Here is an 11,653-nt window from a genome sequence, read left to right on the forward strand (position 1 = left end):
CGATTTTTTTTATTTTTTTCATAATTGGTTGCCGAGTGTTTTTGGGCACTCGGCAAAGTCTTTGCCGAGTGCCCGACACAAAACACTCGGCGAATCAGTGTTTGCCGTCAAGATTTTTGCCGTGTGTCGTTTGCCGAGTGTTACACTTTGCCGAGTATTTTTGGGGCTTCGCCAAGTGCCCCTGGCACTCGGCATCTTCCCTATTTCCCGTAGTGTTCCTAAGGCAATGCTACTAGTTATTTCTGATGAAACAAAATGTTACCTCTTCTTTATTTAACATGTACTACATTAAGGGTTCACGTGGCCTCGACCAAACATTCCATTCATGTGGGTGGGTTGAAATGCCCCCTTATGCCCATAAACACAAATAAAAAGGGACCCACTAGTAGAGAATTAGCCTTTAATCCCGGTTGGTAGGGTGCAAATCTCCAGAAAATCTATCCGGGATAAACCAACCGGGACAAAAGAGGGGGGTCTTTTATCCCGGGTCAATCAATCGGGACAAAAGACCCCCTTTTATCCCGGTTGGTAATACCAACAGGGATAAAACGGGTCACCACGCCAGGCGCCGCAAAAAAAAGAAATCCTATGTTCACAAGTCACGCAAAATATGCGCGTGCGCGCTGCGTGGGATTCGAACCCACAACCTCCAGCCTCGCGCGTAGCTTCTTTGCCATCCCACCTACACACCGCATCTGACCATATATATAGAGGGATACTATCCTTTTGTATTAACTTGTGGGGAACCCTTTTATCCCGGTTGGAAACACCAACCGGGATAAAAGACATCCCGGTTGGTATTACAAACCGGGATAAAAGGGTTCGAGGGATTTAGTCTTGTTTCAGTGACCTCGTTGGGGACCCTTTTATCCCGGTTTGAAACACCAACTGGGATAAAAGGGGGTCTTTTATCCCGGTTGGTATTACAAACCGGGATAAAAGGCTCTCGATCCTTTTATCCCGGTTGGTGTTACCAACCGGGATAAAAGGGGGGTCTTTTATCCCGGTTGGTGTTTCAAACCGGAATAAAAGGCCTATCAGGGTCTTTTTTTCCTACTAACCTTTGCAACCGGGATAAAAGGTCCCGGTTGGTGAGCCCACCAGTGACCGAGCTTTAGTCCCGGTTGGTGAACCTTTTGTCCCGGACCAACTTTAAACCGGGATAAAAGGGGGCGCATCGAAAGCCAATTCTCTACTAGTGACCCGGAATATGTTGCTTCAGTACCTTGTGCCTGTGATCCCATCAGCTTATGACCATATAGTAGATTGATATGTTGCGGCTAGGTTAGCTTGCATTGTCATTGGGCACTGCACCGCAGGTCCCCAACCTTGCCTAGTACATATGCAGGAATCCAATTAGTTAGGAATGGAAGGTATCAGTGAGTTCCCGATCACCTGCGAGTTTCTTTTTCCTGAAGATTCTACTTGCACCACGGGATGAATGTAGATGAGGAAAGTTCGCTGTCATCCATGCTATCTCCCATCATCAAGCTCTCGGGCCGTTTCACGGTAGATTGCTGCATGCACACGTCTGGTGCCGGGCATGGCGCACCCGAAGCGCCGCAACACCGCAGCAGATCTGCCCGCATCGCGTGTGAAAGGGCCGGATTCGGAAATTGGAGATTAATTGGAGCAAAGGGATAAAATATTGGTGTCCGCTGGATCATTACTAGTGTTGATAGGGATGCAAGTGGTTCAACAAACTATAACGTGTTAATTCTAGCTTAGTCCTTTCTTTTGCAGCAGCAATGTGTACAACTTCTGCAGTCAATTAGAGCGAAAAAGGACCACTTCCACTTTTATCAGATGGGATAGGCAGGTCGTGTAGTGACCCACTTGCAAACCTAAGATATCTTTAACTTTTATTAAGTTGATGCAAATGCAAGGTGCATTTAGAGCAAGTATAATAGCAGGCTGTAAAGAGGCTGAATGCTGAGATGGAGGAGAGAGGAGAGGAGAGGAGAAGCAGGCTGTAAACTTACAGTCCGCTTAGACACAAGAATTAAGAAACTTTGTGAGAGAGACAAGTGGGCCTTATATTAATATTGAAGAGCTCACTAGTATATGGGTAGGCTGAGAAGTAGACTGTAAAGATATATACAGCCAGCAGCCGGCAGCCGGCTGTACTGTAAAGATATATATACTTACAGCCGGCAGCCGGCAGCCGGCAGCCGGCTGTATTACTAACCTTGCTCTTAAACCATCCTAGTAAAGGATAATTGTGCGAGAATTAATTGTACATAGCACACAAGCTACGTAATGACCTCCAATTCAATCTCTCGCCCCTATTCTTAACATGGGACCTAGTAGGACACGGGCTATTTTCCTTTTCTCGCTTGATAGTAGTAGTTCAGCTCTCATTTCTTCGCTCAGATAAATTAAAACAATTAGCACAAAGTAACTGTTTGATTGCAACATATGGTGTGAGTTCTTACATGTGAAAACCTTATTTTCGATGACTTAGTGCTGGCGGCACCGGTAGCATCGTGTCCCTCCCTGGAGGTATCGCTTTGCAACAACTCATGTCTTGTCTCGACATACTGATGCCTCCATAGATTAAGAGAAGAAGGATGCATTTGTAATTTCGGATATCTACTTGATTTGGCTGATAACAAGTAGTGTTAGATTATTTATCATCGAAAGAATGAAATCATCATAAAACAATAAAGTAGGTGTCAAATGTAAGTATGTAACAAATCTAGACATATGGTGATTGGATTGAGCTCTGCTGATTTAATTTTTGCCATGTGTTGCACATATCCTATTTCCTTAACCCCCCAAAAAATACTCTGCTAAATAAGTATTGCTTTATTGTAGAGAAATCTCTATTATGTATTTTGGGTTCATCTCTCGGGCGGTCGGGCCTATCATTTTTATAGGTGTGGATCATTGTTCCCAAGGCAATGATACTAGTTATTTATGATGAAATAAATTATTTCCTCTTTATTTAACATGTGCAATGCAAATTCATGTGGCCTCAACCAACCATCCCATTCTTGTCCTGTGGTCTGCAGCAGCCCACAAATACAAATAAAAAGGGACCGCAAACTGTAGTATGTTGCTTCAATACCTTGTGCCGCTCTGACGTCGTAGCTGATATGCTGTGGCTAAGCTAGTTCGCATTATATTGTCGGTTGACACTACGCGCTACAGTACAGGTCCGCAACCCTGCCTAGTACATACGCTAGGAATCAACTAGCTAGGAATGGAAGGTATCAGGAAATTCCCAATCACCGACTTCTGGGTTTCTGGTTGTCTGGCCCCTGCTATAGCTTGCGCTGCCGTGACGCATGCTGCACTAGCCGTTCGTGCTGCAGACTCGTGTCCATGCCTAGTGCCAGGCATGCGCGCTAGCAGAAGTGCACCCACGCCACAGAAACCACTACCTGCCCGCATCGGTGTGAAAGGGATTCTGAAAATTAGAGATCAATTGGAACCAAGGAATAAAGGATTGGTGGTGGGCTGGATTATTGCGAGTAGATACACCGGATGCAAGTGGTACAAACAAACTATTATCATGTTAGTTGTGGTACTTTTTACAGCAACTATTGTACAAATTATGCCATCAATTAAAGCAAAAAAAAGATGACTTCTATGAGATGGGGCAGGTTGTGCGATGACCCACTTGCAAAACCTAAGATATGTATTAAGCTGTTGCGAGATGTCATTAGCCATCCTAGTCAAGGACAATTGGAAGATGAGAATCGATTGTACATGCAAACACAAGCTACATAAGGATCTGTTTGCATCGCGTGAAACTCACCAAAATTTTGCAAAAGCACAACATCGGAGTAAATAGAACAGTGAATTTACTCTCTCAGTTAAGGACATAGTGGAAATTGAAGATTTGGCATCACTCTTCCACCTCCTCCCCCTATCTGAAGAAGCACTTAAAAAGCTCATACAAACGCAACGGCAGCTACAGCAGCACCAATACGACAGTGATGCCAAAGATCAGTGGGCCTACATATGGGGAAACCAAGATTACAGGTCAAAGAAATTATACACAGCAGGTTATAATTTTGCAAAAAATAAAATAAAATAATAACAGCAGGTTATACAGTTAAGAAGTATGCATTTCCAACCGTATTTACCTATCCATAGTTTCATTATCTGGTTGAGGCTGTTAGACATAATTCATCATCATTAACTGATAGGATCAGCTAGCCAAATGGACATGAACACCTAGCTTAAGTAAGTGTGCGGAATTAACATGACGGACTCGGGGCTCTGCCCATTTTTCGGCTCTGAGGATCCATGCCTGTTTGATATACATAATTAAATTATGTAAAGGAACCTCTCAAAAAAATTACAAAGAAAATATTATGTGCTATTGAATTTACAGTAGTAAATCGCGCGAGTGAGCCATCTGCTCCCATATGTGTTGCAGGACTCGTTTGTATCGAATCTGTGATCCTCTTCCATCCACCACGCCTCAAGTTCTAACGTTATAATCCATTGTCATCCCAGCAGAACCTTTGGCTGGCTATTCATTTGCTCTACTTCTAGTCATTAATTAATGTTTGGCTGGTTATTCATTTTATGTCGCTCTTGAAGAATTAGTTTTGCAATTGAATAAAAACATGTTATTGTCTTCATGCTCAAGGCCTCAAGCTAGGGAATGATCATACCCTCAGGACCGACCTTCGAGTGGTACCGTGCGATTGAGCATGACAAATTAAGGCTATTTTCTGGCACGATATAGTAGTTGTTGGGGGGAAATATTAACGATCTCCTAAACGCTGCTTAAAAGAACAAACACGAATGCCCAGGTCCACCCAGCATAATCAAAGCTCCGCCCCGCCACGAGGCTCTGCCTCGCCCGACCGCGGTCCCGGGGTCGGGAGCGCCCGACCTCCTGCCGCGAGGCTCCGCTTCACCCGACCGCGGTCCCGGGGTCGGGAGCGCCCGACCTCCCGCCGCGAGGCTCCGCTTCGCCTGACCGTGATCCCGGGGTCGGGAGCGCCCGACCTCCCGCCGCAAGGTTCCGCCTCGTCCGACCCCGAGCACAGGGGTCAGACTCGCTGGGGCCCCCAGGACGAACATCCCCCTCGGATGCGGACCCGGCGGACAAGGCAACGATCCCGTGGGTCCCCCTCGACGGCCTCGTCATAAATACGCCGCAGGCCTGGCAGGGAGAAGGATGACCGCGCTCCTCACGCAACCCGCTGCAAGTACCCATGCACGGCCACACTGTACAAGCTACAGTGCTGGCGGCTCCCTTCCATTCGCCGCAAGGTACTCATGGCCTGCGCCGACCGGAGCAGAGGGGAGACTCGCCCATCCTCGGGTCCCGCGCGCCCTCGGGCCCCGCGCGCCCGGCAGCGGGGATGTGACGCCCTCCCTCCAGAAGCCATCATCAGGACGGTGGCATCCGCCGTCCTCCCCAACGGACACCAAGGTGACGACGAAACGCCTTCATCATAACCCGACGCCTACGAATGCCGAAGGGGCTATCTGTAGGGCGCGACGACAGTTGGCACACGGCCCCCCCTCTCCCGCATGCATGCCGGCGCTCGTCAGGGGCCGACGAGGGCGTCGGGCGTCTAGGAACTTGTTCCTCCCTTCTTGTCGTATTTTTTACCGTACTACGTTTACACTTTTAATGTCCTCTTCACCTGATCCCAGCTGTAACTCCGGCCACCCCCCTTACGATATAAAAGGGGACACCAAGGGCCGGATGAGGGGATCGGCTTCTTCCCCCGCAAGCCACAGCACACTACTACGCTCCCTGAGAGCACAAGCACAAAGAGACTTGGGACCTGTCCCTCTCTCGTCAGTCTGTAACCCCTACTACAGAACCCCGCGTGGGCAATACGAGCATCCTAGATACTGGACGTAGGGCTTCCCTTGCCCAATCCAGTCTAAATCCGTGTCTCCCACGCCACCATCTGAAGCCTTACGCACATAAAAGAAAATTTACTAGTCTAAGTCTTGATCCGCCAATCTTGACAACGACAGTTGGCGCGCCAGGTAGGGGACCTTTGCGCGTACATTTCCAGCCTCAGATGGCCAATTACGATAGCAGCTTTGCTCCGGGCTCCCTGATCCGTTTCGGGAGCCTGGACTTCCTCGCCACCGAGGAAGGGATCGAGCTGATCTCTGTCCTCATCTTGCCCGCTCGCCCGGCTGCCCTCGGCCCCGCCGCCAGAACAACGGCGAGCGGCCGGCCGCATACCAGAAGGCCCTCACCAGGAGGACGGCCCTTCGGGCTACGCAACGCCACGGGGGCTTACGGACACCTCCTAGCGCGGTCCATGACCGCGTCGCCCGCGAGCAACGAGCTCGCAGGCGTGGCGAGGACGATCTCCGACACCGGCTCCAGCAGCCGGAGCCCCCACCCCTCGCGTGAGTGTCTCGTAGCCAACGCGCACTCCGAGGGCTCCAACGGCAACGACGCCGAGGGGAGACAAAGGCCCCCCCCTCGCGCGCCACGGCTATGACCGGAGCCTTACCAAGGGCACCGGAGTGCTCTCAGCAGCCGGAGGCGCGCGCAGGCGCCCGCCGAGAAGTCGAGCACCCCCACCACGAGGGCGGAGCGCGACAACGGGCGCGCGACGTCCAGCAGCGCATTTGCACGGACGAAGAGCGTCCGCAGCTCTTCGCCCGCTCCAGCCAAAACATCGCAGCCGCGACGGTTTTGCTCCGGCAACTCCTCGAACCAGCGACGCCCGAGGAGCGACAGGCACGCCAAGAGATGCGGAACCTGCTCGAATGCGCCGCCGTCCAGCAGGCGGAAAGTTCCGCGTCCCGGCGACGCGGGCAGAACGCCAGCAGGGCGACGCCCGACGCACCCCCGGAAAGGCGGGGGGAGTCTGTCCATCAACCCCCTCCTAGGGCAAATCAGGCCGCGTCCGTCCGACGGACGCCACCACCCGCGGGAGGAGAGGCTCGATCCGTCCACCAGCGCGTCGGCCCCGTCCGCGACGCCCGCGCCACCTTGAATGCGCGGAGGCGCTCCCGCGCGGACAGGGAGGACGGGGTAGATCGAGGCTACCACGTCCACCGTGGCGGGCGCTACGACAGTGGGGAAGACCGCAGCCCGAGCCCCGGCCCGGCTGGGCCCCGGGCCTTCTCTGCGCGCATCCTGAACGCGCCTTTTCCGCCGCGCTTCAGGCAACCCAAAAATATAGCCAAATACTCGGGGGAAACGAATCCTGGGGTATGGCTCAGCGATTACCGACTTGCATGTCAAACCGGCGGGGCGGATGATGACCTGTTTATCATCCACAACCTACCCCTCTTCCTAGCCGACTCAACGCGAGCTTGGCTAGAACATATCCCTTCGGGATGAGTTCGCAGCTGGAACGACCTGAAGGAGGTTTTCATAGGGAACTTCCAAGGCACGTACATGCACCCCGGCAATTCCTGGGACCTCCGGAACTGTCGCCAGGGGGCAGACGAGTCCCTCCGGGATTATGTCCGGCGCTTCTCCAGGAAGCGCACCGAGCTCTCCAATGTCGTGGACGCCGACGTCATAGGGGCTTTCCTAGCGGGAACCTCCTGCCGGCCCCTCGTCCACAAGCTGGGGCGCCGAGGCCCGCAAACCACAGAGGAGCTCCTCAACATCGCCACTAGCTACGCCTCGGGCGAAGAGGCTGTTGGAGCGATCTTCGACCGTTCCAAAGGCAAGGCAAAGCGGGAGGAGGATGCTGACGAAGGCACCTCCAACCGCCAGCAAAAGAAGAAGAGCAAACAGCGGCGTGAGGCCCCCCTCGTGGCCGCTGTCGAGCGCAAGCGAGGGCAGCCGCCCCCTGAGGGCACTCCCGGCTTCTTCGACAAGCTACTTGAGGGACCGTGCCCGAACCACGAGTTCCCCGCAAAGCATGCCTACAAGGACTGCAACCTCATGAAGAGGTACTTCGTGGGCAATCCGGTGAAAGATGACCGGAAGCGGAAGCCCGATGAGGAAAAGAAGGGCGACGAAGAGAAGGAAGACGGCTTCCCCAAGGTGGACGACTGCTTCATGATCTTCGGCGGCTCCGCGGCATACGACACCAAGCGCCAACAGAAGCTGGAGCGCCGGGAGGTCTACGCGGCCGAACCAGCGACTCTGGCCTTCCTGGACTGGTTGGGGCCGGCCATCACCTTCGACAGGTCCGACCACCCTGGACGCGTCCGGCATCCGGGGCATTACCCTCTCGTTGTCGACCCCATCGTCGGCACGACGCGCCTCACCAAGGTGCTCATGGACGGGGGCAGCAGCCTCAACATCCTCTACGCCGAGACCCTCGACGCCATGGGGATCGACCGTTCCTGCCTCCATCCTAGCAAGGTGCCTTTCCATGGTATCGTGCCAGGGAAGCAGGCGATGCCTCTCGGGCAAATCGACTTGCCCGTTACGTTCGGGACCCCTTCCAACTACAGGAAGGAGGTCCTCACCTTCGAGGTGGTAGGGTTCTGCGGAACCTACCACGCCATCTTGGGACGGCCATGCTACGCAAAGTTCATGGATATCCCCAACTACACCTACCTCAAGCTCAAGCTGTCGGGGCCCAACGGGGTCACCACCGTCGGCACGACCTTTCAGAAGGTGTACGAGTGCGACGTAGAGTGCTGCGAGTACGCCGCGGCCATCACCGTCACGAGCGACCTGGCGGTCCAGCTTGCGGAGGCCACCGAGGGCCGGCCCGACTCCAAGCAGCCGAACACCTCTTTCGAGCCCACCGAAGGCATCAAGGAGGTCCCCCTCGATCCCAGCTGTTCCAACGGAGGAGTCGTGCGGATCAGTGCGGCCTTATCTCCCAAATAGGAAAGCTCGCTCGTCGACTTCCTCCGCGCGAACAGCGACGTCTTGGCGTGGAAGCCCTCGGACATGCCCGGCATTCCGAGAGAAGTCGCCGAGCACTCCTTGAACATCAAGGCCGGCTCCAAGCCAGTGAAGCAAGGATTGCGCCGTTTTGACGAGGAAAGGTGCAAGGCCATCGGCAAAGAGCTCCAGAAGCTTCTGACGGCCGGGTTCATCAAGGAAGTGCACCACCCCGAGTGGCTGGCTAATCCTGTCCTTGTACCAAAAAAGAACGGGAAATGGAGGATGTGTGTCGATTATACCGGTCTCAACAAAGCGTGTCCAAAGGACCCGTTTCCTTTGCCACGCATAGATCAAATAGTCGACTCAACCGCCGGGTGCGAGACCCTCAGCTTACTCGACGCATATTCCGACTACCATCAGATCGCGATGAAAGAGGCCGACCAGCTCGCCACCTCCTTCATCACCCCCTTTGGCCCCTACTTCTACGTCAAGATGCCTTTCGGCCTCAAAAACGCGGGGGGCACTTTCCAGTGATGCATGCTAAAGTGCTTCGGAGACCTCATCGGGCGGACCGTTGAGGCCTACGTTGACGACATCGTAGTCAAATCCAGGAGGGGCGATCAGCTCGTCCCCGACCTTGAACTAGCCTTCGAAAGGCTGAGGGATAAGCGTATTAAGCTCAATCCCGAAAAATGTGTGTTCGGAGTCCCAAGGGGCATGCTATTAGGCTTCATCGTCTCCGTACGCGGCATCGAAGCGAACCCGGAGAAGATAGCGGCCATCAGCGACATGGGGCCAATCCGGAACATAAAGGGAGTCCAGCGCGTCATGGGATGCTTGGCGGCTCTAAGTCGCTTCATCTCGCGCCTCGGCGAGCGAGGGCTTCCTCTCTATCAGCTCCTGAAAAAGACTGACCGCTTCGAATGGACCGGCGAGGTCCAGAAGGCACTTGATCGACTCAAGGACCTCCTGACGAAGGCCCCGATCCCAGTCCCGCCTACCGATGGCGAGCCCCTCCTGCTCTACATCGCGGCGACCACCCAGGTGGTTAGCGCGGCCCTGGTGGTGGAACGAGAAGAGGAGGGACACACTCTCAAGGTACAACTCCCGGTGTATTTCATCAGCGAGGTCTTGTCCGAATCCAAGACACGTTACCCACAGATCCAGAAGCTCATCTACGCCATCCTTATCACGAAGAGGAAGCTGCGCCACTACTTCACCTCCTACCCGGTAACGGTTGTTTCGTCATTCCCGTTAGGCGAAGTAATCTGGAACCCAAACGCCACGGGGAGGATCGCGAAGTGGGCGCTTGAGCTCATGGACCAGGGTATCACCTACGTCCCCCGCACCGCCATCAAGTCCCAGGCACTCGCCGACTTCGTGGCAGAGTGGACGGAGATTCAAACGCCATCGGCGCCAGAGAAGCAGGAGTACTGGACAATGTACTTCGACGGGTCACTGATGAGGGCCCGCGCCGGAGCGGGTCTCGTCTTCATCTCTCCTCTGGGCGTGCGCATCAGGTACATGATCCGCCTCCATTTTCCTGCATCCAATAATGTCGCCGAGTACGAAGCCCTCCTCAACGGGCTCCGCATCGCCATCGAGCTGGGCATCCGTCGGCTGGACGTCCGAGGCGACTCCCAGCTAATCGTCGAACAAGTCATGAAGGAGTGGAGCTGCCACGACCCCAAGATGGCAGCCTACTGCAACAAGGTCCGTAAGCTCGAAGACAAATTCGACGGGCTGGAGCTCAACCACGTCGCAAGGCGCTTCAATGAAGCCGCCGACGAGCTGGCAAAGGCGGCATCCGGCCGAATGCCTATCCCCGACGGTGTCTTCGTTAGCGACCAGTTGAAGCCTTCAATCCACTACCCAGAACTGGCAGGGGTCGGCGAAGCACCCCCGGCCCTGGGGTCGGGCCCCGAGTCAGGGGAGGTCGGCAGCACGCCACCTATCCCAGGCCCGAGCGCCAGTCCCGAGGGGGTCGACGCCGCTTTGCCCGACTTGGCCCCGGGAGCCGCTCCGTCCGACCCCATGGTCATGGAAATCGCGGCAGACCCCGTGGTGGGGGCTGACCCCCCAATCGACTGGAGGGCCCCATACCTCGACTACCTCGTCCGCGACATGCTCCCGGCGGACAAGACGGAGGCCCGTAGGATCGCGCGCTGCGCCAAATCCTTCCTCATCATTGACCGGGAGCTCTACAAGAGAAGCCACATTGGGATCCTCCAGCGCTGCATCCCGATCGAACAGGGAAAGGTGCTGATCCGGGATATCCACGCCGGAGCCTGTGGTCACCACGCCGCGCCAAGGACCCTCGTTGGCAATGCCTTCCGACAAGGTTTCTACTGGCCGACCGCGGTCGCTGACGCTACCCAGGTAGTCCGCACCTGTGAAGGGTGCCAGTTCTTTGCACGCTAGACTCACCTGCCCGCGCAGGCGCTACAAACCATCCCCATCACGTGGCCGTTCATGGTCTGGGAGCTGGATCTCGTTGGACCCTTCAAGAAGGCACCCGGGGGCTTCACCCACCTGCTTGTCGCCGTCGACAAGTTCTCCAAATGGATCGAGGCAAAACCAGTGGTGCAAATCAGGTCCGACATCATCCACCGTTTCGGGATCCCAAATTCCATCATCACCGACAACGGCACGCAGTTCACCAGGAAAAGATTCCTTCAGTTCTGCGACGACCACCACATCCGAGTGGATTGGGCAGCCGTGGCACACCCCCGCACGAACGGGCAAGTCGAGCGAGCCAATAGCATGATACTCCAGGGTCTCAAGCCATGGATCTTCGACCGCCTTAAAAAGTTTGGTGGACGGTGGGTTGCGGAGCTCCCCGCAGTCCTTTGGAGCCTGAGGACGACCCCCAGCCGGGCGACGGAATTCACCCCATTCTTC

The sequence above is a fragment of the Setaria italica genome, chromosome II (assembly GCF_000263155.2).
Source record: "Setaria italica strain Yugu1 chromosome II, Setaria_italica_v2.0, whole genome shotgun sequence".
Lineage (NCBI taxonomy): Eukaryota > Viridiplantae > Streptophyta > Magnoliopsida > Poales > Poaceae > Setaria > Setaria italica.